Below are 26,031 nucleotides of genomic sequence, written 5' to 3'. Positions count from 1 at the left end.
TGGCCTTTTGATACAAAATTCTTCCTCCTTAATGTGATGCACAAGATTAGGAAGCTCTGCTCAGAAAAGGTTTTGTTTCAAACTGCAGCAGGCATGTGGAACCAGCTTTACAAAGCAGAAAATAAGGCAATTGCAAACAAAATACCATGGTTTTACTGTAGTTATAAATAAACCACAAATGCGGAATGGTAAGAAAGCTGTAATGGCAACCTCATTATCCACATGCTAACGAAAAACTTCCTTAGAGCTTTTTAACAACCTGTTTCACAGCAATATGCCTTCTGAATAATTTTTCTAGCAGCAGGGACTTGTTCTTGACCAAGAGAGATATTGTACTTCCCATGTCCAAAAATGTGAGAAACCATAATGGAAAATAGAGACCAGAGTATGAAATAAACCCATTCCCCAACCTACAAATTAGGTACGGTTTTATAAGAGTCTATTGCAGTGGCAAACTCATAGTACTGCATATAGTTATCTTATATCATGAAAATATAATTACGTATGGTATTTTTCACAGCTAGTAAACTAACAATTTAATGTTAAATCAAAATCCTTTTTAAATTAGATTTCGATTGCTAGGTGATTTGGAACTTGCTGATCACTTCAGTTTTTTTAATCAGATGAAAAATATTTGTCAGCCATTTCATGCTATTATTTTCAATTTTACTTTTAATATTTTCCTTTAGCATATGGACCTTCTGTGTTATACACTGATTTATTTGCATGCAAAGTGTATAAACTGATTAAAAAGTTATTGTGACAACAGGAGCCAACTCATGGCACAGTTGCAAGACCAGCCTGCTCCTTTATCGTTGGGCCAGTCGCCTGCCTCTTTTTCCTACCATGCCTTGATGTTCTACTGTTTTGATGTTAATAGGCAGGAGGCTGCCGTTCAATCTGCCCTGAAGTCAAGGAGCAGATGTATGTGCTCCAACCACCCCTACACATGTTCCATGTCTTGCAGATAATTCCTAGGTCTAGCACCTGGCCTCCCTTCTGGTGCACACACCAGGCCTTCCATATCCAGCCTAGCACCCAGCCTTCAGCATTGGCCACACACCGGGCCTTCATATATTTGGCCTAGCACCCAGCCTCCAGTCAAGTGGCATACACTGGGCCTTGTCAACTGACTCATCTACCCCAGGCCTCACAATTGCACCCCACAGCACCCTATCCCCTTACTCGGGCTGTTTAACTGCCTCCTCATCTCCAGGGCCTCACAACATTGCCCCACTCTGGGCCTGCCTACCTTGCCCTGTCTCAGGGCCATGCTACTCTGCCCAACCATTTGGGGTCATGGTTAACCACCCCTGTAGGCTCAGGTGGCTCCACTTGCCATGTCCCAAAGGTGGGGGCAGGGGTTTAGGCACCCAGACCTGCCTTACACTGGGATGGTCCTTGAACCTGGCATTTAAGTGGCCCTGCTCCAATTCAGGCAGGACCACCAGGTCTCCCTATCCTGACAGGGCACAGTTTCAGGTCATATCCAGGACCAATGAGGCCTCCACCTTCCCCATAGCCACACCCTTACCACTGAGATATTCCTGGAGCAAGAGGTCTGCCAGGCAATGTTACTCCCAGGGCCACTAAACACCAACTGCTCTGCTCTTATAACAGAGCTCTCCAAAATGGCCAACCTTGTCAGACATCTGGTGGCTGGCTGCTCCAGCCCTTAAAGTGACAAAGCACTAAAGCTGCTTTGCCACAGTTATATTCTGCTTTAAACTGTCTATTAATTTCCTGGGAGATTGCCTAAGGTGAATCTTCTTTACTTAAGAGAGAAGGTCTTGAAACTACTCATGTTCCGAGAGTAAAGAAGCAGGTTTTTGGCAACTGGAAAACAAAGTGAGCATGTATAATGAAAAAAGATAATAGTTTAGATCTAATACATTTGGGTTCTTTTTTATTTATTTAGAATAGCTCATTTGTAGGTGGAAAGAATTTTCAGAAGATATTGTGAAGTTTAGTTTCATAAAAGCTCGGTGTTACTTGATAGCAATGACAAAGAAGAATTGTAGAATGGAACCTTGATAAATGCTCAAGTTTTCACCACCCAAATATGATGGGTTCTGCCTAATAAAGACTACCTAATTTGGATGCACTGAACAAAACTCCCTTTTCTTTCCCCACGAAGGGACTATGCATTTTACTTCCACAAATAAAGAAGACACAGGTGAAATGCATGCTAATAGGGTTTGCTCTATTGAGCCAGAGCTCCAATTTATGCAGAAAGGCATTGCAGAACAGACAAGAAACTTCCCATTTTACTATGACAAGTCTTGCATAGTGTTGTCATAAAGATTTTAAAACTATATTATTGCTTTTAAAACTTTACATTTTAAAAGTTATCCAAAGGAGAAGGGAGCGCCTCGCTCCTTAAACTGACCGAAAAGCAAATCAAAATCAACAATTGCAGGAGTCAGATTTGTTGGATTTTTTTTCTGGTATTTCAAGAAATTGTTATACTTGACAGATAACTAAATCTTTGGGCACCTTTTAGGCTGCATTCCAATTTTAATGTATGGCTTTGTTGTAGTGGCAGTGTTTGCATGCATGTAGGTATATATGCACGTCTATAATAGAGACAGAGACCTTGTGTAGGTGCAGCCTAGCCTAAAATTCTAGTTCTTCTGAAGTTAATAAGGACTTAAATATTTGTTTTGGCAGGGCAGGGATTCATCTGGAAGTCTGAAATCCAGGGGGAAGGTACAATATAGGCATAGCTCTATTGATCCCCTGGCTGGATGCCTAATCCTAATCTGGAAAGACCAATAACAGAATAAAAGGGTTGCTTAGTCTCATAGAGCTCCTATAGATGGGCAGAGGCTCTCTTTGCTTCAGGGGGCTGTGCCAGACCCACATCTGGCCATGCCCCTGCCCCTGCTCTGACTAGAGAGCGGGGGGGGGAGGGGCAGCCCTGCTCTCTGGAGCAGATAGCATAGATCAGTCCAGGGCTCAAAAGCATGCTGGGATGCTGGAGGACTCTGGTTTAACTTGAACTAGGAAGGGGGCTGGGACAGAAGTTGCATAAACTGGTTTGATCAAAATCATTTAAGTCTGATACTACATTCAACCAAGTTTATCTTAAACCAGTTTTGGCCACTTTGAAACTGTTTTATGTGAACTGAACTTATGATATCTTACAGGTTTATCTTTAAACCAGTTTCTGATCACTTAAACTGGTTTATGTGTCTTCTGTCTCTAGCCCAGGAGCTCAGGGTTAATACCCCTTGGGGGCTACAAGCAGCCTGTGTGCTGCCAGTTGGACAGCCCCAGTCTGGATCAACATACTACAATGTTTGTTATTCTTTATCACTTAAATAAGTTAATATTTATGTTCTTAAAAGCCCCCCAAATTATTTAGTGGTCTACTGGAACGGTCTATTCCATCAGACATTTGGGATGGGCAGATTACTTATCTTCTGGATATGGTGCTTTGACTCACTGCATTCTCTGAACTCACCATTCATCTATCCAAAACCTAAAATTGCCATTTCATCTTCTCAGCTTTGCTTAAAGTTCAGAAAGCTGGAGAAAGAAATATTTTTCTAGATGATTCCATTTTTGGATTTCTTGATAAAGTAAGTCTTGGGCACTCAAGAGAGTGTTACATTTATAGCAAGATGCACAATTTTTTTTTAACTTAAAAATATTCCAAGATGCTGGAATAACATAAAAATAGTAGTGTGATGTTAGCTAGATAACCTGTAAACAGGAGGGAAAGAGAGCCATAGGGCTTTGCCTCAACCTTGCAGGAGATGGGAATGGGGAATGTACAGTTTTAGCATCATCTCCTCTTCATCAATGGACTCAAAAGCAACTTTGGAGGAGCAGGCAGCATGGGTGTTTAGATTACTTAAATTGCTGATTTCACAACTGTCAATGCACAGTAGGAGAATTTGTAAACCTGATTTTCAATTCTACCTAACTCTGCATTTGGCTAAACAGAAGTTGGGAAAAAGGGACTAGAGAAAATGATCAAAGACTTCCATTTGTAGTACTACTGGAAGTGAGAACAGAATCATAACTAGACAGAGGGTAGCACCACCAGGGAAGAGAGGTGACCAGACCACTGAAAATGGAGGTGGAGAATTCTCCTTGTGTTCTATCCCAATACTTAAAAATTCAGTTGCATACTTTATTGCAGAGGGCAGCTTAATTAAAATATGGAAACAGAGGGGAGTGAAGGGGTTGACATTAATTGACTATTAATAATGTTTATATTTAGGCCATTTCTCCAAGTGTCTTATCATATACAAACTCCCAAACCAGCCCTGCCCAATGTGGATGGCCAATGCTGCCTGCCACTGCTACATGACTGGCTTTACTTTTTCTTCACCCCTGGGATCTTTTCCTAACTCTAACCAGGCTTGCTAGTATCCCTAACCTGGAATCCTGCTGGGTCTTGGCTAGCATGTGGCTGGCACATACCGAGTTGGCTCTCTTCCTCTCTCCATGATGACTATTGCAGAGCTGGGACTGTCTGATCACTATAGCCTGAAGCTCAGGGCACTGAAAACTTCCTTTGGGGTAACTTGGAATTGATCAGGGACTCTGTGACCTGTGCTATCTCCTTCCCTGATTCCAAACTCAAACTTTTTTCTCTCTTGCTTTCTTTTCCAGTCAGAGTTCCCTTTTCTGGTTGACTTGCCAGAAGTGGTGCACCTATGGAGTGTCATAGATCCTTGTCTTGGTTATCCCAGGGATAAACCTATTTACTCAGTCGCATCTGGGATTTCTAGTTCTTACTGTCTGTACCCCTGACTCCAAGCATGCTGGGAATGGATGTGATAGTCATCTTAATAGTTCTTTTGTTTTTGTAGGAAGAGCAAGACTTACACCCAGGATTTTCTCTAGGTTGTAATTGCAGCAAAAATAGTAACCCCAAAAGTTAACAAAGCAGTTTTGGTGGAATAGAATTTACTTTCCCTCTGAATCACCACTTTCTTATAGAGGAAAAAAAAAATACTAAAATTAGATCACAGTAACTTAAATAACAACACTGGGTCCAAGTTTGTTTTAGGAATCTAATAAAAACATTGGATAAGACCCTCATCTGGTATAAATTGGTCTAGTTCCATTTGCAGAAGATGAGGATAGATGGCAATGTGTTTTCAAATCTCTGTAGTTTTCCCTTACTTTACTTCTACACTAATGAAGAGTAGCTGGGCTGTCGTACATTTTGCTATGGCATGTATAATAGGGTAGGTCTCTTCTCCCACTAAACATGAAATCATGACAATACCATTGCTTACCTTGTCAGGGCACATATGTACAGCAGTAAATAAAAAAAAATCAGAAAAAATGCTTAAAGCTCTGAGGAGCCTGACAAAGCTGTTTGTTTCACTGGGAGGAATTAGCAGGCATCTTTCTTTCTAAATCCTAAATGAATGACAATAAAGTAGTAAATGGTAAACATTAGGTCTCGTTCATTATATTTTTGTGCGTGCAATGCACTATCTGCACTGGCTTAAATAAAATCTGCTTTTAAATATACTAACATCCAGCACCTTTAAGGTGAACACTTCTATTTCAGAAACTTCTGCAATATGATTTTCCTCCTGTTATAAAAAGTCTAGAGCATAAATTGACACAGCATTAGGAAGGTGCTTTTAATTCATTGGCATAATGATTCAACATGCTTTGGAAATAATTTAGATTCAATTATATTCAAGGGCCCTGGAAGGACTTTTATGTAGAATGGTGCTCAAGTGGAAATTTCCAAACATATCCAAATTCATTTGACATATTTTTCTCTTAAAGTGAATTACAGAACACTAGGACAATATTATAGAAAGAGCAAGTTTTTAACCAACAGCAGTCTCATTATTGTAAAACTGTATTAGCATATGGTATTATTACCAACAAAATATCAGAAAGTCTCAGTATATATTCTCCCAAAGGTTGTGTGTGCACCTTGCAATATGTTCAAGATTTTAAATTTTACTCCTATAATTATAGTGGGACAGTAGCAGCTCGACCATTAAGGCTGAGACTAGCTTACTGTTTAGCAGCTAACTTTAAGTGCTCTGAAATCCGTATACTTACTTGGATGCCTCTTGAAAACTTTGGCGCCTTGTGAGAATCTCGGGTGAAATTAGAGGCTTCAGTTGTAGGTCATCTGAGCAAAGGGTTCCTGAAGTATGGTCCTCCTAAAACAATTATGACATTAACATTTTAGAGTTCAGTTTTTTGAACATGCATGAATCATGTGATACCTTTGATATTCCCCAGATTGTTATCCCAAGCCCAACACTGATCTCTACTGCTGCCTACTTGTAAGTGGGTGGCTCAAACTGACTTGCTGTGGCTTTTGGACCGTGACCTTTAAGTGTAAGTCCTGTATGTTGTGGTTTTCTGAGACTCTGTGCTGTGCATGAAAGTTAAGCTCTTCCTGCCTTTCTTCCTTCTGGAAGCCTTGCCCTGGAAGCATAGCTTCTGTTTTAAGATCTGATATTTCCAAGTGATCTGAAATCTGTGTGTAGATTTAGGGCCTGTCTACATAGGGAAATTTGTTCTTTGGACATTTTCAGAATAAGAATATCCTTCTGGAGAGTTATTGCTGTATAATTACACTGGTATAATTATACCAGTAAATTTCCCATGCAGGCAAGTCCATAGATGTTTCTTTCCAAGTCATCAAGGAAAAGAGGATTAATTATATAGAAGTAAGATGAAAGGAACATAGGAACTGCCAGGTTGGATCTGACCCAAGATCCATCTAGTTTAGTCCCCAGTCTCTGACAGTGGCTAGCACCAGATGCTTCAGAGGAGCAGTTGTTGGAAAGATCTTCACCCCACATAGGTCTAATTCTAGCCTTTAATGGTTGGAGATTGATTTATACCTTGAAGCTCAAGGTTTAATACTCAAGGGCTGCATCTATACAAGATGCTAATTGTGCAGTAGCTGAATAATATCGTATAGTAGTACATCACAGCACCACCAGTGCCAATATGCTACTGCACAGTATTATTAGGCTACTTAGCAGTAGTGTCACTAAATGTGTTTGCTGATGCTACTGTGCAGTAACTCCATTTACTGTGCATTTATTTAGTAGCTGATTATACAAGTACTAAATAAATGTGCAGTAACCACTGCACGGTAGCATCTTGTGTAAATGAGAGGAAAAACCAACAGTATGAAGGTAATATAAAAATGTTGATGGTCTGCCCTTATGTCCTGCATAATAGGGCTGAGTGTGATCGCAGAAAAGCAAGTGGCTGCGACCCTCACCAATGTCCACATGAGTCCAAAGTTGATAAACATCATCAGCGAGTAAACTTATAATAGGAAGTTTTATGCCAAGGATTGACTGGATTCTGCAGTTCAGCACTAAATGTGCCCTACGTAGGAGAGAGATGGCCAAGACAGGCAGTAGGGTTAAGGTTAGAGTTGTTAGAGTGACTAATGCTTGGCTGAACTGCCTCTGATGTCACAGTGCTACTCTTCAGTCTCTTGCATTTGCAGCACCATATAGTCATTTTTACAAAGAAGCTGTGGATATGAAACAACAAGGAAGAAAAGAAACAAGGCGGATGAGTTAAAAATGAATTTTAGATTTACTGGCAGCTTGGAGGGAAGTATGCTGTTTCACTAGGTCAGAGAGGCATCCGAAAGCATTGCCCACCTATCAATGGGAACAGAAGGAATGAAATACTGAAACCTTGGGTTACCAAAGGTACTCAGGGGGAATTAGATGCCTTGGTTATAGCAGGGCTCATACTCCTCCAGGCCACACGAGTACAACATTGTTAGAGCTTCAGCATTTGATTACAGTTCCAACAACCAATATTTGTTGCTTCAGAAGGCCTAATTTTCCAACGTGTAGGAAAATTATGAGCATAGTGAACTGAAAAGGAAAAAAAAATTGACTGAAAATTTTAAGATGTTTAAGAAGTAGGTGAGAGGAGCAAACCCTCCCCCTCCCCCCACATTCCATAGTGAAGAAGGAGAAAAAAGTTTGCCCCCCAAATTTACCATGTTTCTTAAGAGGGGAAGCCAAGAGCAACAGGATATATGAGCACCCAGAACTGTTACTGAGTAGAGGTGAACATACCATAGAGCTTCCAGTATAGCAAATGGCTGTCCTCGGATCAGTAGGCTTGAGAAGAAACTTTTCTACAGATCATTAGGTGCTGGTGGAGCATCCAGTAGAAAAGTAACACCCTAGAAATAACCCTCTACCATGTGACACTGGTTTTTGCCTGTGGAGACGTAAGCTTTGTGTTAGGTTCTGTAAACACAAACTAATAGGTGGGTCCTAGGGTGTTGGGGGCTTCTTCAAATTACAAACACCATAGGTTGAATCTTGACCCAGAAACCTGAGAAAACGAAATACTTCCCCTGTGTACTCTCAACAGGCAATTCTTTCCCTCTTGCGCTCAGTGAGCCTGCATATGAAGCAATGAAAACTTACTATAGGAAAAGGAAAACAACATTAAATTGGGGAATTGGAGGGGGGGATTGGATAAGTAAACAGGATTCTCATATGAATAATATGTAAAACAATCACCTTTCACAATATCTTTGGCAATTGTTCCTTGTTTCACCACCAGGCAGCATTCAATAGGTGACACACACTGCTTTCCCTCATCCCTCTTCACTTCATGCCACTCACCGTTTATTGTCAGTAGCTGGTAAAAGGCTCAGCATCTGGGGGTACAGTCAGTCTGATCCATATCCAGCTGCAGGGGAATTATTGCCTTCCCTTGTCTAGTCTTGAACTCAGTGGTAGGTAATATTCAGTTTCTCCCAGCCAGGTAACAAGGGGGCATTTTCAAGTGCCTCAGTTTCCCATGTGTGACTGTATATATTTAAAGTGCTGATGGAGGTTTAATTTGTTTTCAACCGCTTTCTAGTCTAGTAAGCATAGGTAACTCATAACTCACTACACATTCATGTTTTGAAGTAAAGAATACAATCAGGAAACCTTAGTTAGAAAAGCTAGGCCATGGGCTAAATTACTTAGAATTAGTTTATCAATTTATCTATTGAAACTAGGGTGTTTTGTGAATGCCTGTCATGCGTGGCTGGTTGGGACTTCAGACTTCATGTAAAGAAGTCTCTTTGCCTGTATCATACAGTACATTGTCACCTGTTTAAATCAGGCTTAACTTTAACTTTTAAAGTTTTGTTCTTCTGATTTTTTAGGCTCCTTGCATCTTGGGTCAGGGACACCAATCTTTCTAACATATATTTACAAATCCTTACTATATACAGTTAAGGCACTAGTATAGAAAGAAACTTGGCAAAGATCTGGGAATCGTCTTCTTTTCTTTGTGTGATTCATGTCAGCCATGAAAAGATCAAAAGAGCTGGAAAATCCTCATATCCTCAGTTTGATTTATTGCAGCCAAAAATCTGTTCAGCTGCTTGTAAGAAGGTCTTTTATCCTCCCTTTTGGTAAATTAAAAAGAAGGTAAGCTTCGCAAAATATAAAATCACCATAAGGGTACCAGGATTTCAAGACGGGTACCTTTATTTAGTTAGGAAAAATAGTTCTAATATGTTTTCCCTTAAGCTTATTTTGACTACTAGCTCTGATATGAAGCAGGGGATTTTTTAAAAACCACTAGAGGGCACTCTACCCTCAATCTAGGACCCCTGGATCTTCCTATGGAACCAGGCCTAAGGAAACTATATTCAGACACTAAAACCGTAATGTCTGGTTTCAAAACAGACACACACTAAAACATCATAATACCATAATATTGTTTGCCAGCCGTTCTCCCTATTAAAAAAAAATCTACTTCTTATCCTCTCTTTAGCAAAGAATTTCTTCTGTGTTTGTTTTAACCAGAAACAGATTAAATGTTGTTTATATTTGGATTGGGGACAGGTTAAGAAAGGGGTCTCACGGTAATGCCAAATAAGGGATAGGGCTTGGGTTTTTGCAGTACTGTTTTGGGGAAATTTTCATTTACAACAGTAGCACATGGTTTTGGCCATTCTCATGAGATTTCTCCCATTTCAGTTAGCATCTCATGAGAAGGCTGATTTTTTGGAGATTTCAGAGGCACCCAGACCAGAATCCAAATACAGGACCCTTCTAGATTTGAATCTAAACTGGAACAAAAACTACAGAGGGTTGTTCCTATCTAAATCTAAACCCTCCAGACTCGAGAGCTTTAGTTACATGGCCTCATTTCTTCAACATCTATAACATCCCCATTTCAAATGGAATGGATATGTTATCATACTCTCCTTTTTTACAGAATTAAATGCAGTTTTTACCTATTGTGTAGAGTTCAGTAGAGAAGGAGAGTAGTTTGCAAATTATAAGAGTATAGACACAGATTAAAAGGCCTCTCTAACAGAATTGGGCAAATGCAGCAAACTCATTCTAATAACATTCGTTTGAACTTCCAAGATAATTTTCCAGCTAATATGCTCTGGATGTGTTTACACAGTTGAACATTTTTCTCTCTGTTACTATTCCCTTGAATGAGTTTTCTGGGAGGAATGTTAGTAGAAACAGCAATATTTGAATTGATTACAAGAGTATACCCCTGTAAAAGGATTATGAATTCAAAACCCACAAGCGTTGGTACTAGAAAATTGTTCCTCTTGAGATGCTATCATCTAATCAGGGAACAGAAACATACCATATGACCTATATATCCAATCAATACTAGCTAATACAGTTCAAATTTCTGGTGTTGAATGATCCCTATGAATTGCTCTTGAGGAAACTGCAGATCAAAAATATTTGTGTAAATTATATGGTGAATAATTTTCAATAATGAATTGATTTGAAGAAAAAACACAGAAGTTGTTTGCTGCTTACTTGCAGAAGAAAGCTAGAATTAATTTATTCATTTGGAGGGATTCACTCAACTCTGGTGTCTAATAGAATTTTTTTTGCAACATAATACGTTCTTTTCTGAACATTTAAATTAGAATATCAATTTTTGTAGCCATTTTGCCACAGAAGCATTTTGATTTGGTAAGGTTCAAACCAAATCCACTCTGCTTTTCTGTGGAAACAGTTTTCTATGTGCAAATGGTGCCACTGTAACAAAGTTCTTGAAACTACCACCTCTTCTTATGTGTATGAAACAATGAAATCTGAAGATGTCAGGCAACATTTATTACAAATGGTAAAATCAAAATGTGTGCATTGATGGGAAACATTCAAAGCAAAATTCACCGAAAAGACTTTTTGTGTTCACAAAGGGGACAGAAGTTCACAGGGTGGAGCATTGCAACACCTAACATTTAGGTGCCTAGACATCTTCTGAATTTCATAGTGTTCAAACTAGGACCCTAATCTCTGTATAGAAACCATAGAAAGATTAAGTGCCTAAGAATGAGATTATTAACAGTCAGCATGGTGAGTGGAAAGCTATCTATGATAGCTGATAGAAAAACAACCAAGACATCCTATTCCTCTCTAGGACTTGAGAACCTTACTTTGAGCTTGAGGAAGGGGCCATCCTCTAGTCAGGATTTACAGTCCTGAAACTTCTCCTGGAGGCAGACATGTAAACCCTTTTTTTCAGGTAACAAGTACGGATCAGTCCTTTCCATCAAAAGACAGCTGGAGGACAAGGTGGTTGTGGTGTCCAACTTTTACCCATTAGCTCAGCTGAGAGATCTCTCACTCGCAATATGGGATACCTTGGTTCACTTCCATATTTTGTCTAAGAAATGTTAAATCTGCACCTCTCAAGAAGTGTTATTACCTCCTGTAGAAGCCATTCTTGACTATTTAATATAAAATACTTAATCATTCACTGAATTAAGGACTGGTCTTCCCAATCCCAAATAAATTTCCCAATCCCAAGTAAATCCAACCACTAAGATATCACATCTTGCTCTCTTTACCTCTTTTCCAATGAATAGTTAATTATCTCATAGAGAGTGGAACAGTTTCAACAGGAGGGAATGCGTGCTTTCCTACTGCTTCCCATGTGGGGAGATGAAGTTGTAGGTTCAAATGCCTTCAAGCAAAGAATGGAACTGAGACCACCTCTCTCACATTGGGAATGATTATTCTAATCATTGGGCAATAGAATAAACAGATAATGGCAATGCTTTCATCACCTCTGAAAACATCTACTGCAACAAGCACGGCAGGCAAGAGAGTTGGATGAACACACTGTTCAGGACATGTTTTGTTTTCACTCAGTTGACATGCCTACTGAGATCGATAAGAATTCAAGGTAGAATCTGAGGAGAACAAACCCCCGAAGACAGCTTTATGACTCACCCTGTTAGTTTGTGCAAGAGAATCAGCTGAATGCAACGTGCCCGTTACGTCCCCACATGGGCTACTCACATCATATCAGCGTGGGACAAAGGGCAGCTTCCTCAGAGGCTGTCAATTCCTCTGCACAGGTGAGTAAGGAGTGTGCTCTGACATAACTCTGCTTTGTACCTACACGAGACAGTGGCCATCGCAGAGTAAACTGCATCAGTTCTTAGGCTGATGCGTATTATTTCCTTCTGAAGTGAGTGGGGACAAAAAAGGGACCAACCTGAAATGCTTTGAGTCACAACTTTGAGTTCTGGCTTGGTCCAGGGATGCTTAGGATTAGTAGCAAATCCATTATCAGAAGAAGAAAATGGAAATTCAAATACCTGTTCAGCCTGGATCTTTTTTTCCTTCATAAATGAAGTGTATTTAACACAGATACAGCACCTGGTGTGTATTTTCCATATATTTTAACTAAACTATAGTGATAAATTTAATGTTAAGACACCTAAATTGTGTTGTAAGTAAGCACAGCTGTTAGAGAGATGCTGTCAAGATTGTCAGCTCCATAATTTAACCTAGCCACTAAAAATCATGCTCTCTCTAAAGCCAAATGGATCTTAACCCATAAACACAACTCTGTTCTTTAAGAAAGGATGTCCTTCCTGTGAACAGCTATTAGCCCTTGAAAACTAGCACTGTAACATTGGGAAAATTGTACCTTTGCAACTGAGTGACCCATCAACAACATATCCATGGTGTGTATTTGTATGTGTCAGTTTTACTTCCCTTCTTCATTCCTTTCAACAGGAAGAGTACTGAATTTTGCAAGTATCCTGCTTTCCAAGAGTGGAAAGAAAGTGCAGTGTCTGAGTGCATGAATGTCAATAATACTGACCTGATATTTGGCATCTTTCAGAAAGAGATGCCTCAGTTCTGGTGACTCTTTATATGGATCAGTAAATCCTTCATCAGTGCAAGGTTTTTTAATAAGGGACTTTTCAAATGTGGACATCTGATTTTCAAATGTAGGTGTCTTAATAGGACAAGAAAATCTCATATTTGACTATTTAACTTAGGGATTAAGTCCTTAAGTGCCAACACATTTGTCCAAATTCTTGTTTTGCATTTTATTATGGTAGTACTTACTGGTCCCAATAAAGATCAGGGCCCTGTGGGATTAGGCATTGTCTAACATAGTAAGTGACTGTGTTAACTGAAAGCAAAATTAAGGGTATGAGAAAGGAAGTCTATTCAAAGGGGAAACCAAAGTGTAGAACAAAATCACTTGCCCAAAGAAGAAGCTTGTGAAATATTTGGGAAAGGAGCCCATTTCTGAGTTCTAATCTGATGTCTTAACTGAAGACAATCTTTCTTCTGAAGCGCATGTATACCTGTACCAAAGCAGTGAAATGCGAAAGTCTGAGTCAGTTAACCACATTTGGAAATTGGTCTCACAGGATAAATCTTGTAGTACATCTTTCCAGCATATAAACAGGAATACTTGTTAACATTAATATTATGTGATAACTACAAACAAAGTTTAACTTCCTATACAGGACTTGCATAGTCTCATGGATTACTTAACAATTATGCCCAGGAGCTCCTAAAATAATGAACCCGTGGTGTAATTTCTGTTTTACATGCTAGGATTAATCAGGTAGGCCCCAATTTTGTAAAGAGTCACATGAAGTGAGGAGTATGCCCCTGTCTTTGCTGTCTTGGGGAGTCTTATGCTGCAGTCATGCATCTACCATAAAGCTGCCCTGCTATTAAACCAGCACTAGAAAGGTAATTAAATAAGCTGTTAAACATAGAATTTTCGTATCATCTGAAGCAATGAAAGTAGGTTTTTTGCCGATAGGCTTCTAATTGTCAGCCTGGAATGTACTCATTCATTATTAGTGCTATTAGGGGATATAGTGCATCACTGAGAAAAAGACACACTGGCCCAGAGGAGCTTACAGTAAAGATGAGACACAGCACAGAGAAGGATGAAAATACAGACTTGTTGAAGGAGAGGAACAGGAAGATCTGAGTTATGACACTGAAAGATGATGAGATATGTTTGTTATACTTACCACTTGTTACCTCTCGATTTTTTTAGCCCATCCTGACACCAAACTTGCATGATCTTGCATAGGAATCATGTACTGAATTCATATAGCTTCTTGTGATAAGCTGTTGACATGCTAGGTGTTTTTTAAGACATGGAGGAGACCTGTTACAGCAACTCTAGTCCAATTTTTTCACTGCAGATTGACTATTCTGATCAGCTAACAGCTTTTCAATGTACTTAAGTGTACCAAACACTTCATAAATCCTGGGGAACACCATCTGAAAATCACTGTTGCCACTGACACATAAGATAAGCATTCCAAGATAAGCTTCCTCAACAATATGTGCTATTGCTTACACCGACAAGCAATGCTGAGGTTCAGTGGAAAGATGTAGAAAGCATGTTCCCCAAACAAATAATAAAGCCCTAGATTCATGGATGTCAAGCAAAATTGGTGACATTCAGAGTTCTTATTTATTTTAGTCTATGGTCAATTGCAAGTGACACGCCTTAATTTTTATTTCCTGCACTAGTTAGCACAAAAGAAGCAGCTAAATTGAAATTAAATGTTTTTATTTTTGATTAAACCCTCCCCCCACCCTCCCAAATGGTACATGCAGGGCCACAACATTGATCTGGAACAAAAATGAACTAACTAGAAGAGAATGTTGCATTAGCTCAGCTTACCATCTGATGTGTTTATTTTCACTAGATCTGTGAAGGAGGCTGAGAAGCAAAATCTTTGGCTTCACAGTTCACTGACAGAGCTCCAGTAAGCAGGCATTGTATGAAACAGCAAGATAAAAAAGCTTCAGCAAGCCATGACCTCATTTTTTTAAGGCAAAGATATGTGTAGTACAATTGATCAAAACCTGGATTGATGAAAGAGGTTCATCAGAAACAAAATTAGGCTAATTGCACAGTAAATACAAATTGTCATAGAGATGTGCTTTACCACACAATTTAGTTGAATTAGATAACACTGAACCTCAGCATTCTCAATCTAATCAGAAAAATAAATGAACCTAGGCAAGCTGTGAATACTTTGGATATGAACATAAATGCATGCTTTTGGACTTCTTCACGATCGAATGTGTCTAATGTTTGGATATTATACCTACCTTCAGTAACTGAGAAGAAAGATCTGGATATTCAAGTTAATGTAAGGAAGCATCGCAGCAATCCTCTACAATGTTTGTATCAGAGAACAATGTGAGACAGTTTGATACCAAATAACTAAGGGGTGATTTATTGTTTTCATCACAAAATCCAATGCAGCACTGAAGAACATTAGTACAGTAATTGGGCTGTCTCACTGTTTCACGATGACCCAGGCAGAACTCCGCAGCAGTGTTCAGATTTCACCTCACTGTCTCCCCATTTCCCTTCCTGCCCTTTGTCTGTTGAGAATGGAGGCTCTTCAGGATAGGGGCTGTCTTTCACTCCACGTCTGTCCAGTACAGAGCATGATGGGGCCCTGGTCTCAGTTTGTGCTTGGATGCTACTAAAATGCAAGAAATATAATAATCATTAAAATGTTGCATGTCAGTAAATATGCCAGTCACAGTTATCTCAAAAGCCAGTTCTTCCAAAATTGAAACAAACCTATGTCACGTGTAACTTGATTAAAGACTAGAGACACTTGCCCTGTAAATATCTGGATGGCACACTGCAGCTTTATGCAAAAGGTTCTTTGCTGCTCTCAGAAAATGGCACCTCCCTACATGGGGAATCTGCTGCCATAGATGTTATCAAAGACCTCTCAATGCATTGACGGCAAATGGAATATTCTGCCACTTCTTGCAATCCTTTTTGACGGCATAATTATGGGTATCCTTGCTCCAGGCTTCCTGAGCAATTTCCACCTGCCAGAAAGCCTCACGGATTTTATGCATTCAACAAATGCAGTAGCAATTGTCCCCATATTTCATCACATATACAGAAATGGAACAGACATCAGGTGACTGCCTATTTCTAATCAGTCTTACAGCTTCTAACACTTTTGTCCTTTCAATGTTGCTTGCATTTACTGAAAGTCTCATTCTGCTTCTCAACTCTGCAACACTGAAATAAAGAACACGGTCATAAAGGTCTGGAGTCTAAAGACCAGAATTGCAAGCAGCTTTTAATGCACCTGTATTAAAAGTAGATACTAAATATCACACCATATTAAAGACCTATTTGAATGAGAAGCTCAAAGCAAAAAAGGATCCAGGACTCAAACATGAAAGTTGTTGAGCACATTAAAGTTCTGTTAGCTTTATGAAAGGCAGCAGTACCTTTCAGGCTGAAGGCATTTTTTGTGAATAAAAAGTGTGTAAGAGAAACATATTCTGCCTTTTAAAATTTTATAGTTTTGAATGAGAACCAATAATAATTTGAGACAAGGCCAGAAGGGTTTTTTCAGGGCAAAATCAGGAATACCTCTGAAAACCAGCCAACTTGATTTTATGTGCTTATTTTAGCTGAAGTCTCCAGAACAGGCCCATTAAAAACATCTCTACTAAATCTTATTTCCACTGAGGAGTGATATCATTTGTGATCCTTGGACCCCATCTTAGGTTTGACATGAAGTACACTATGCTACTTTCTCCTTATCTTTTGTAGACTTAATTGTGTAGTAAAGTGTTCTTAACCTTCCTCATGTGGTACTGTTGTAGGAGTCAGCTTTTTACTCTTCATCTATCTTCTTTTATCACGTCTTGGGCTTTTCTTTATCTTTCCATAGCTAGTGCTCTCATTTAATTGTCCTGATAACATCCTCATTTGTAGTAACCTGCAGCCTAGCTTTCAAGATCCCTCTCCTTTCAAAATAAGCCCTGTCCCTTGTCTCATCCTCGCTTCCTCCAAGTTCCTTTAGGAACAAGAAATATCAATATTAAGGCAATTTTTAGTTCTCATACTGGCATAACCCCATTCAAACTAGTGCAATAGTATGGCACTGGTACAACAAAGGCAAAATTTAAGCCATTACATTCTTAGTCTAAGACTCTATAGTTGCTGTTTTCTATAAAATACGTGCCTTGAAATTGAATGATTTCTGATCTGATACCTGACCACAAACTCTGCACCTTCATCACAAATATGATCTCCAGTTGGTTATTCAAACTCAGTACCAGCCAAGGAGAAAAAAGCCAAGTAAGAACTCTGAAGAATTGGAGTCCTCCAAGGGTCAGTGCTAGTACAGTACTTTTCAATATATTGAAGCTCAGACTTCCCGCACACAACAAGTGATACATGTATACTGATGCTGTTGCCATAGTAGCCCAAGGAATAGACACGACAGAACTGGAAAAGACACCAAATACTGACATAGAACTCATGGCTGACTACCTCCATAAGTTCACTTAAAGTTGAACATCAATCAAGTATCATCACTCTTCCATCTGGACAATCGATGAACCATGAGCACACTGGTTATCAGAGTAGGCAACTATATCCTTCACCATGAGCATACACCAACTTGCCTAGGAGTCACATTAGAACAGGGGTGGGCAAAATGCGGCCCGCGGGCTGAATGTGGCCTGCCAGGATTTTCTATCCAGGCCGTGGGGCACCTAAAAAATGTATCTGCCCCTGACTGCCTGTCATGTGGCCCTCGATGGCTTACCAAAACGTGGTAAGTAGCCCTCTGCCCAAAATAATTGCCTGCCCCTGCATGAGACTGTTCCCTTACCTATAAACATCACATTCAGAAGGTCAGCTATGAAGTCACTGCACAGCACCTTCAGATGTTTACCCAGTATGATATGGGGTGCCAACTTCAAAGTGCTCAGAATCACCACACTCACAATGATATGCCTTAGTAAAATATTGTGCTGTTGTGTGGTCCATAAGTTGTCACACTAGAAGGCTTGACACTACTTTAACACTGTGCTGAGACTCATAATAGGCTACACAATTTATGCACATACAAATGTACTTCCTGTACCCTCGGGCATTGGACCAGGTGATATAAGATGGACCCTAACATCATTACTGGCAATAGATGATGAAAATCACCTGTTCCATGAACTGTTAACTGAATACCCAAACAGATGGAGGGCTAAGTAGGTTAAAAGTCACAAACTATTTGTACATGAAACCCACAAGCTCCTGAAAGTTGCTGGGGATGCTGAACGAAACCTGTGGGCAGTAATGGAGTGGGCTGACTGCTGAGAAAAGTCAGACCTATTCCTACAGTGTTTTATACCAACACCAAAGGAGTTCCCCATTGGGCATGACCTCAATAGAGAAGTGTGAGTCAAGCTGAACACTGAGTTCTTGATATGGAAAATTCAAAACAATGCTTCACAAGATGAATCATAGAAAGTTAGGGTTAGAAGGGACCTCAGGAGGTCACCTAGCCCACCCCGCCCTGCTCAAAGCAGGACCATCCCCAACTAGATCATCCCAGCCAAAACTTGGTATAGCCAGGTCTTGAAAACCTCCAAGGATGGAACTTTTACCACCTCTGAGTAACCTGTTCCAGTGTTTTACTACCCTTCTGGTGAGACTTGTTCTTAATATCTAACCTAAACTTCCCTTGCTGCAACTTGAGACCATTGCTCTTTGTTCTGTCATGTGCCACCACGGAGAACAGTCTAGCTCCAGCCTCTTTCAAACCCCATTTTAGGTAGTTGAAGGCCACTATTAAGTGCCCTTCTCAGTCTTCTCTTCTCTAGACTAAATCAGCCCAGTTCCCTCAGTCTTTCCTCATAAGTCATGTGCTCCAGCCCCCTAACCATTTTGTTGACCTCTGCTGGACTCTCCCCAATTTGTCCACATCCTTTCTGTAGTGGGGGGCCCAAAACTGGACACACTACTCCAGATGTGGTCTCACCAGTGTCAAACAGAGGAGAAGAATCACTTCCCTCAATCTGTCAGAAACACGCCTACTAAACCAAGCCAGTTAGCCTTCTTTGCAACAAAGGCACACTGGTGGCTCATATTCAACTTATTGTCCACTGTTACCCCCAGTTCCCTTTCTGCAGAGCTGCTGCTTAGCCAGTGGGTCCCTAGCCTGTAGTGGTGCATGGGGTTGTTTCATCCTATGTGCAGGACTTTGCACTTATCCTTATTGAACCTGATAAGATTTCTTTTGAGCTAATCCTTGAATTTGTTGAGGTCTCTCTGAATTCTAGCCCTACCCTCCAGTGTGTCTACAACTTCCCCCAGGTTGGTGTCATCTGCAAACTTGCTGGGGATGCACTTTATGCCATTTTCTAGGTCACTGATGTAGATATTAAACAAAACCAGCCCCAGGACTGATCCCTGGGGCACTCTACTTGATACTGGCTGTCAACTAGGTCAAAACATTGACTACTACCCTCTGAGCCCAGTGATCCAGCCAGTTTTTTATCCACCTTACAATCTATTCATCCAGCCCATACCTCCTTAGCTTGCCTGCAAGAATGTTTTGGGAGATCATATTAAAAGCCTTGCTAAGTTCAAGGTATACCACATCTACAGAGCTGTCACGTCATCATAGAAGGCAATCAGGTCGGTCAGGCATGACTTGTGCTTGGTGAATCCATGCTGACTGTTCCTAATCATCTTTTTCTCCTCCAGCTGCTTAGAAATGGATTCTTGAGGATCTGCTCCATGATTTTTCCAGGGACTGAGGTGAGGCTGACTGGTCTGTAGCTCCCTAGATCCTCCTTTTTCCCTTTCTTAAATATGGGCCCTATGTTTTCCCTTTTCCAATCATTTGGGACCTCTCCTGATCACCATGAGCTTTCAAGATGATATCTGCAATCACATCAGCCATCTCCCTCACCACCCTTGTGTGCATCCCATCTGGCCTCATGGACTTGTACATGTCCAGTTTTTCTAAGTAGTCCCTAACCTGTTCTTTCACTGTTGAGGGCTTCTCACCTCCTCCCCAAACTGTGCTGCCTGGTGCAGTAGTCTGGGAGATGACCTTGCCTGTGAAGACTGAGGCAAAAAAGGTATTGAGCATTTCAGCCTTTTCTGCAACCTGTCACGAGGTTTTCTTCCCCATTCAGTAAGTTACCTGTGCTTTCCGTCATCCTTCTCTTGCTACCGACATACTTGTAGAAACCCTTCTTGTTACCCTTCACATCCCTTGCTAGCTGCAACTTCAGTTGTGCTTTGACCTTCCTGACTTCATCCCTATATGCCCAGGCAATACTTTTATATTATTCCCTAGTTATTTCTGCAAGTTTCCACTTCTTATAAGCTTCCTTTTTGTGATTTAGTTTACTAGAGTTCCCTTATAAGTCAAGCTGGTCTTCTTGGCTGGTTAGTCTTCCTGTGCATCCGGATGGTTTTGTTCCTGCACTCTCAGTAAGGCTTCTTTCAAGTACGGTGAGCTCTTCTGGACTCCTCTCCCCCTCAGTCTGGCTTCCCAGAGGATCCTGCCCATGAGTACCTCAAGTGAGTTGAAGTCTTCTTTTCTGAACATGTTGAACAGCCCCCCTATGTGAATGTGGTGTCCAACAAACAATACAACTATTTGAAAGTCTTTACAAATACCCAGACAGGGTAGATGGAATCTGCACACTGAACAATAATACCAGGCGGTAGATTATAGATTTGGAAATTAATATCTGATGCCATACAAAATAAAGAAAAAAATAAACTATGTGCAATTACTTATGTTGCCTATTCCAGTGTGCCATGAAGCTCAAGGAACTTTGTCCCTTTTTGTGCCTATTTGGGGTTCGTAGCTGAAGATTAGAGACTCAGGTACTCAGAAGATTAGACACTTTGTCTTCTGATCATTTCTTCAGTATTACTCATACTTCTCCACAAGCAGTTACAATGTCCTAGATAATATAAATACATTATAACTCACCTGCACTCTTGGCATATGTCTACTTTAAGATTATTTTCAGCAAGGGTACCAATGCACCAATACCACCCACAATATAACTTCTAGCATGCACATGGTCCAGGCATGTCACCATTTTGTTCCCCAAAGAGCAAAGAGCAAAATTAGAAGAACTGAAGGGAAAAAAATGGCAACATGAAATCTTGCATTGTTGCTGAAAAATGGGTGGAACAGTTTCAGTTCAGAGAAAGTGTTGGTTTTGGTCCCAGGCTTGATTTTCAGGAGCCAACTAGCAGGCTAAATAATTTAATTTTACTTTATATGAGGTGACAGGGAACATCAAACTCAAGCTGCCAGTTCCTGTTCTTCCTTGGAAATGTGTGGAACTTGATAATACAGTTCTCTCACCATTTTCCATTAGGAATATTATTTAGAAGAGATGTAGGCTGAGCACAGGCATAGGCATCATGAAATCTTGAATTCTCATCCTGCAGCTGATTCTCGCCTGGGGTTTTGAGGAAGTACTCCAGCCTCTTTGTCAGCTGTTGTATTTGTAAACAGGGACCGATAGATCACGTACATCAAAGGCATATTATAAGATGTACGTGATCTATCTGTCCCTGTTTACAAATACAACAGCTGACAAAGAGGTTGGAGTACTTCCTCAAAACCCCAGGCGAGAATCAGCTGCTTTTTGTCTTTAGGAAGCTTCCTAAAGACAAAAAGCACAAACTAATTTGAACTTTTCTCCAGTATTCTTCATGACCTTTTTCACTTCACTTTTGCATCCTCATTTTATTTTAAAATCTCCAAACTGGACACAGTACGCCATTTGCGGCCTCACCAATGCTGTGTAGAGGGGCATTATCACTTTCCTAGACCTGCTCATGATGCTCCTGCTGATGCAAGAAAGAGTGCAGTTAGCCTTGCTTATTACCATTGGAGGTGGTTCAAGCACCTACATTGAACACCTTCAAGAGTAAATTGGATGCTTATCTTGCTGGAATCCTATGACCCCAGCTGACTTCCTGCTCTTCATGCGGGGGGCTGGACTCTATGATCTTCTGAGGTTCTTTCCAGTCCTAATGTCTATGAAATCTATGAAATCTACCTTGTCACACTGGCGACTCATGTTAATTTTTGCATCAGCCAGGACTCTAACATCTCTTTCCACTGTTGTAGTGCTAATAATGGTACCCCCCAGTCTGTAGGTGAGTTGGAGATTCTTTCTTCCCAGGTGCAGCACCTTGCATTTAATCTTGTTGAACTGCATCCTATTCCGATCTGCCCACTTCCCCAGTGTGTCCAAATCTGCTTGAATTCACTCCCTGCCCTCCAGTGTGTTTAGTGTCATCTGCGAATTTGGACAAGGTGCTTTCATCACTTCCATCCAAATTACTGATTAAGATATCAAACAGTATTGGTCCAAGGACAGGGCCTTGAGGGACACCACTGCCCACATCCCTCCAGGGAGAAGCTCACCCATCCACCACCACTCTCTGGTTGTGTCCCATAAGCCAATTTTTCACCCACTTTACTGTGAAAAAATCCACATCATGACGACTCAGTTTGCTTGTAAGAATTGGATGTGACACTGTTTCAAAAGCCTTTTTAAAATCCAGGTAAATAATATCTACTTCCTCCCCTGCTTCTAAGCATTTTGTGACCTGGTCATAAAAAGAGACCAGGTTAGTCAGGCAGGATCTGCCTGTTATAAAACCATACTGGTTGCCCCTTAATAGTGTTACCTGCTGGCCCCGTGCAAATGTGATTCTTTATGATTTTTTCTAAGGTCTTGTCGAGAATAGAGGTGAGGCTAACTGGCATATAATTATCTGGGTCCTCCTTCCTCCCCTTCTTGAAGATAGGGACCATGTTGGCCCTTTTCCAGTCCTCTGGGACCTGTCGCAAGTGCCATGGGTGCTCAAAAAGTTGTGCCAGTGGTTTTGCTATGTCATTGGTCAATTCCTTTAGTACCCTTGGGTGAAGGTCATTGGGGCTTGCCAACTTAAATACGTCCAACTCTTCCAAGTGCCCCTTCACTAGGTCAGTGCTAACTGTTGGTGGATTGGTATTACTCTCATTCCAGACTAAAGACTCATTGGGAGTTGCATTTGTATCCATGTCCAAGAAAACAGAAACAAAGAAATTATTTAAGAGCACCGTTTTTTCCATCCTATCAGCTACGAGTTGCCCTAGTCCATTCTATAGCAGCCCTATGTTATTCTGCACCTTCTTCCTGCTCTCTATGTACTTAAAGAAGGACTTTTTGTTATCCTTAATCTTTGTTGCCAACTTGAGGCTTTGGCCTTTCTTACTACTTCCCTGCAAGTGTGAGCCAAGCAGGTATACTCCTCCTTGGTGGCTGCCCCCTGCTGCCACAGCCTGTAGGCCTCATTTATCCTCTAAATGCTCTCCTGGATTTCCTTGCTCAGTCAAGAAGGTTTTTTGGCTCTTTTGCCTCCTGTTCCGTGTACTGGAATGGTGTCCCTAGGATCAGTCCCTTGAGGAACTCCCACCCTTTTTGGACTTCCATCTCACAGATGTGATTACCCTTCAGTCCCACCCTAACCAATCTCCTGAGCTCATTGAAACCGGCTTTCCAGAAGTCTAGCACTACTGCCCTACTATTTGTCTTTCCCACCTTACACCGGATAGTGAATCCTATCAGCTGGTGGTCACTATCCCCTAGGTTACCTTGTACCTGTAGCTCCCCAATCATGTCTTCCCCTGAGGCCAGCACCAAGTCAAGTAAGGCATCTCCCCTAGTGGGACTGCATACCTCCTGTGTTAGATGCAGGTCCTGTATGATGGTTAAGAACCTATGTGAATGGGCAGACCTGGCTGACTGCTCCTCCCAGCAGATATCTGGGTAATTTAAGTCACCCATGACAACTAGGTCTTTTGAGTGTGCTGCCTTTGAGAGCCATTCTGAGAATTCTAGGTCTAACTCTTCCCCCTGATGTGGGGTTTCTGTAGTAGACCCCCACTACCAAGTCCCTTTCACCCCTACCCCCCTGTAATCTGATCTATAGGACTTTAATTTGCCCATCTTCTGTCCCCACCTTTATTACAGAGGATGTATAATGTTCCCTAACATATAGAGCAATGCCCCACTCCTCTTTTCCCCCAATCTATCCTGCCTGTATAGCCTGTAGCCTTCAATGTCCACTGCCCAGTCATGGGTAGGGTCCCACCAGATTTCTGTTAGACCAACCAGGTCAAGTTCTTTGTTTGCAAGCAGGAATGCAAGTTCATCCTGCTTGTTTCCCATACTTCTAGTATTAGTCTAGAGACACCTAAGACCCCTGAGAAGTGCCCTTAGTATTCCCCTATTCTGAGTCTTAGTGGGCCCCTTGGTACTTACCTGATCATTTCCAGGGTGTGGTTCATGGCTTGTCCTACCCAATTTTTATCCTGAATTCAGCATCCTCATCCCCTGACAAAGCTAGTTTAAAACTCTACATAGGAGGCCTGCCAACCTGTAAGAGAACAGACTCTTACTTTTTGGAGAGAGATGTTTGCCGTCCCGTCTCAGCAAGGTCTGATCTCAGAAGTAAGGGCAATGGTCTAGAAAGCTGAACTCTGCATGGTGGCATCAACTCTGAAGCCATGAGTTGACCTCCTCAATGCAGTTACCATGGTGCTGGCCACGGCCACTGACCAGGATGACAGATGAGAAGACTATTTGTGGCCCTGAGCCTCTAAGCCCATCTTTCAGAGCCATGTAGTCAGCAGTGACCCATCCCGGACTACTCCGGGCTGCATCATTCATTCCAAAATGGATGAGGACCATGGGGTAGTAGTCAGTGGGCCTGATTAGGTCTGGAAGGCTCTTTGTGATGTCCCAAATCCTAGCTCCAGGCAGGCAGCATACCTCCCGTACCGTAGGATATAGGTGGCAGATGGCTCTCTCCATTCCTCTCAGGAGGGGGTTTCCCACCACAGTGACTCGACATCTTCTCCTTTAGCTGCCCAGTTGCCTCTCAGCCTGTCTGGTGGTAGCTGTGGATGTGGTCTCCATTGCTGTGCTCTCTCCCAGTGATGCTAGGGTATCATACCTGTTTCCCAGCTGCACTGGGGGAGTTATACAAGTAATGCGATGTCTAGGTCTGCGACATCTGGATCTGGAGGTGACTGTCTTCCATCCTTCTGCATTGACCACTGCTTGTGATACCTTCCCTCCAGGTGTGTTGTCCTGCAGAGAATGGAAGTACCCATCAATCTCTTCCTCAACTGCCCTGATCCTCTGCAGCCTGCTGACCTCCACCTGAAGTTCCCTCACTTGCCCCTCCAGGTTCTCAAGTTGGGCACACATAGGACAGGTGAGGGGACTCCTGGTTTTCCCAGGCCCCAGAGCCCCTGCCAGGCAGCTGCCACAGACAGCAGACCAGGGTGCTGCCAACCCCTCCAAAGGCCCTGTCTGGGTGCTAGCCCCTCAGGAGCTCTGAGCTGGAGGCAACACCAAGGCTGGGTCACTGGCTGTGCTCCATGCCACCACCCCCATTGCTGCCCCCTCCTCATTCACTTACCTGAAGTCTCTGTCAGGAGTCCTCATCCATGGCAGGGCCTCCCAATGCATGGAGTCTCAGGCCCCCTACTCTCCCCCCTGCATGAACTCCCTTGCAAACTCTGGCACACCCCTGAAGAATGTACCTGTTTGCCCGGCCTGTTCACGCAGCTCCCAGCTGGCACCACTAAGTAGGGAGGGGAGGGGAAAAAACCCCTTCCCGATTCCCTACAGCTTGCCTGGCTCCTCCTTGCTGGCTTACCTTTCTGCAGTGGCTTCTCTCTTGCTGATCCCACCGCTGTGCTTGGTGTGGTCAGTGGGAAGCTGAGGGCTCATGTGCGCTGTCACTGCCTACTCTGGTGTCTGAGCTTGCCTGGGGCTGGTTTAAAAGTTCCCGTGCTTTTACAGCTGCCAGTCAGCTGTTCTGCATAGGTGTGGCTGGCCCTGTGCCTGTGCAGAAGAGTCTGCCGGCAACCCCTCACCCAAG

This window comes from Crocodylus porosus, unplaced genomic scaffold, assembly GCF_001723895.1.
Source record: "Crocodylus porosus isolate Cpor-Errol unplaced genomic scaffold, CroPor_comp1, whole genome shotgun sequence".
Classification (NCBI taxonomy): Eukaryota; Metazoa; Chordata; order Crocodylia; family Crocodylidae; genus Crocodylus; species Crocodylus porosus.
This window is presented reverse-complemented; position numbering follows the sequence as displayed.